The sequence below is a fragment of the Somniosus microcephalus genome, unplaced genomic scaffold (assembly GCF_052327205.1).
Source record: "Somniosus microcephalus isolate GS21.2 unplaced genomic scaffold, FLI_Smic_1.0 unresolved_chr5, whole genome shotgun sequence".
Classification (NCBI taxonomy): domain Eukaryota; kingdom Metazoa; phylum Chordata; class Chondrichthyes; order Squaliformes; family Somniosidae; genus Somniosus; species Somniosus microcephalus.
In genome coordinates, this window is record NW_028225183.1 from 43371532 (window position 1) to 43374644 (window position 3113).

Below are 3113 nucleotides of genomic sequence, written 5' to 3' on the forward strand. Positions count from 1 at the left end.
AAGCGCCATATCGTTGCTACAGAGAGAAAAAAAAAAGCGCGGGAAGCGCCATATCTTTTCTGAAATGCCTAAATCTGGTAATATTGAGGCTTTTGATGGTGAAATAGAAGATTGGACCACATACGTGGAAAGAGTAGAGGTTTATTGCACTGCAAATGGAATAACAGATGAAAAAAAGGCTTCAGTACTTCTGAACATAATGGGCGCGAAGACATATGGGCTGTTACGAAATTTAATCACTCCAGCCAAACCAAAGGACAAGACTTTTAAAGAAATTGTTGATACCCTGCAGGAGCATTTAAACCCAACACCGCTGCTGATAGCGGAACAATTCAAGTTCTTCAAGAGAAATCAACACAAGAATGAAAGTAACGCTGATTACCGAACCGAATTAAGAAAGCTATCAAAGTACTGCCAATTCGGAGCAAAACTATCGGATTATCTTCGAGACAAATTTGTTTGCGGTCTCTTAAGTGAACGAACACAAAAAAGACTGCTTTCTGAAAAATATTTAACATTGGACAAAGCTTTCACTATGGCTGTATCATACGAAGCAGCAGCAAAAGGAGCTGCAGAGATACAACAAGAGACACAGGACTTCGTCACCCTTAAAATGACAAGGAGTTCGGAAGATGTTATCGCTGCGGCAGATCCACCCATAACCAAAGGGACTGCTGGTTAAAGGGCAAAGCATGCAGGCAATGTCGTAAGATTGGACACATTGCACGGGTATGCCAATCTGGACAAAATAAATCCACTGACAGAAAACAAAAAATCAATAAAGAAAAGTACAGGAAGGTACAAATGATGACGGACAATAGCTCCGAAGACCAGAATAGCGATAGCGACTCCGGAAAAAGGAGACTAAGCTGTCTCAAATTATATAATGTACTTGCCAAAGAGGATTACCAAACCATTTGGGTTACCCTCACAATAGCAGGGTCCCCAGTTAAAATGGAGCTAGATACAGGATCAGCTCTAACCGTAATAAATCGACGAGATTACGAGAGGCTATTTTTGCATATACCTCTAAAAGACACATCCATTATCTTAAAAACATGTACGGGGCAGAAAGTCTACCCCAAAGGAAAAATAAGGGTGCCTGTGGTATACAACGGCAAAGAAATACAAAAGTTGTATTTATACATTCTACAAGATGGTGGTCCACCGTTGTTGGGACGTGAATGGATAAGGAAGATACGTTTAGACTGGCACACCATTCAGGCACTGACGGTGACCAGTAAGGAAAAAAACAATGATGACATCATACCTGAACCATTAAAAGACATCTTGGCCAACGCCAAAGAAGTGTTTCAATAGAAACTAGGAACCTTGAAAGGCATCACCGCCTCAATAAAAGTGGAAGATACAGCAATTCCAAATTTAAGCAATACGTCCGGCAGTCGAGGCAGAGCTGAAGAATTTGGAAAAGGCAGGCATTTTATCCAAAATAGATTGGAGTGAATGGGCAACACCCATCGTTCCAGTCATGAAAAAAACATTGAAAAATAACTCTGAGGAACAGAAAAACATTTGCACCTGTGGGGACTTTAAGGTGCCTGTAAACCCGGTCCTTCACACGGTACAGTATCCTCTTCCGAGGATAGAAGCTATTTTCGCCTCACTATCCGGAGGGAAACGTTTCACAAAAATTGACTTGGCACAGGCATATCTAAAGATGGAGGTTGAGGAGACCTCTAAAAATTATCTCACAATAAACACACACAAAGGCCTGTACCAGTACAATCGACTGGTTTTTGGAATAGCATCAGCTCCAGCTATCTGACAAAGAGTTATGGAGCAAGTCCTGCAAGGGATTCCGGGGACTCAATGCTACCTAGACGATATCCTTATAACAGGAGAAAACGACAACGAGCACCTTGCCAATTTGGAGCAGGTGCTCACTAGGCTGAAAGAACGGGGCCTACGAGCAAATTGCCCCAAGTGCGAATTTTTCCAAAATCAGATATCATATTGTGGCCACATAATTAATAAGGAAGGGTTGCATAACTCACCTGAAAAAAATTGAAGCAGATATAAAAGCCCCAGCACCTGAAAATGTTTCACAATTAAGGTCATTCCTGGGATTAATAAATTACTATCATAAATTTTTACCGAACTTATCAACTATTCTACACCCTCTTAATGATCTTCTACAGACAGGAGTGATTTGGAAATGGAACGAAGACTGTAAACGTGCCTTCCATAAATGTAAAGACTTAATCACATCCGAGAAAATTTTGGCTCATTACAGCGCATCAGTACCAATCAGACTGGCTTGCGATGCATCCCCTTATGGCATAGGAGCGGTATTGTCCCAAAGATTCCCTGATGGCTCGGAACGTCCGATAGCTTTTGCGTCACGCTCATTGAACTCAGCTGAGCGTAACTATGCCCAGATAGACAGGGAAGCACTCAGCCTGGTATGGGGAGTGAAGAAATTCAACCATTACCTACATGGACAAAAATTTACCTTGCTGACTAACCATCAACCCCTCATCTTCATATTCAACCCTAAAAAAGGTGTCCCCATTATGACGGCACAAAGACTACAGAGGTGGTCCCTTCTTCTAGGGGCACACCAATACAACATTGAATACAAAGGGTCAAAACAGCATGGGAATGCTGATGGTTTATCACGCCTACCTTTGCCAACAATAGAAGAGGCACCTACAGTAGACCCAGTAGAGATATTCCACTCTACCATAGTGGAATGTCTACCGGTGACAAATTCTGCCATTGAAAGGGAGACAAGAAATGACCCTACTCTCTCACGGGTCTATGATTTAACAGGGAAGGGATGGTCAGCACATGGCGAACCATTGTTGCCAGCATTCTCGCAAAGAAGAGAACAGCTGTCAGTGTGCCGAGGAACCTTGATGAGTGGATCCACAGTGGTGATTCCACCCAAACTCCAGGATAAAGTGCTAAAGGAGCTTCACGAGGGGCATCTGGGTGGAGTGAAAATGAAGAACCTAGCTAGGGCGTTTGTATGGTGGCCAGGTAACGATGGAGACATCGAAGACATGAACAAGAGCTGCCTAGGATGCCAGAAGGTCCAAAATGCTCCACCACAGGCCCCTCTACATCCATGGGAGTGGCCCTCATCTCCC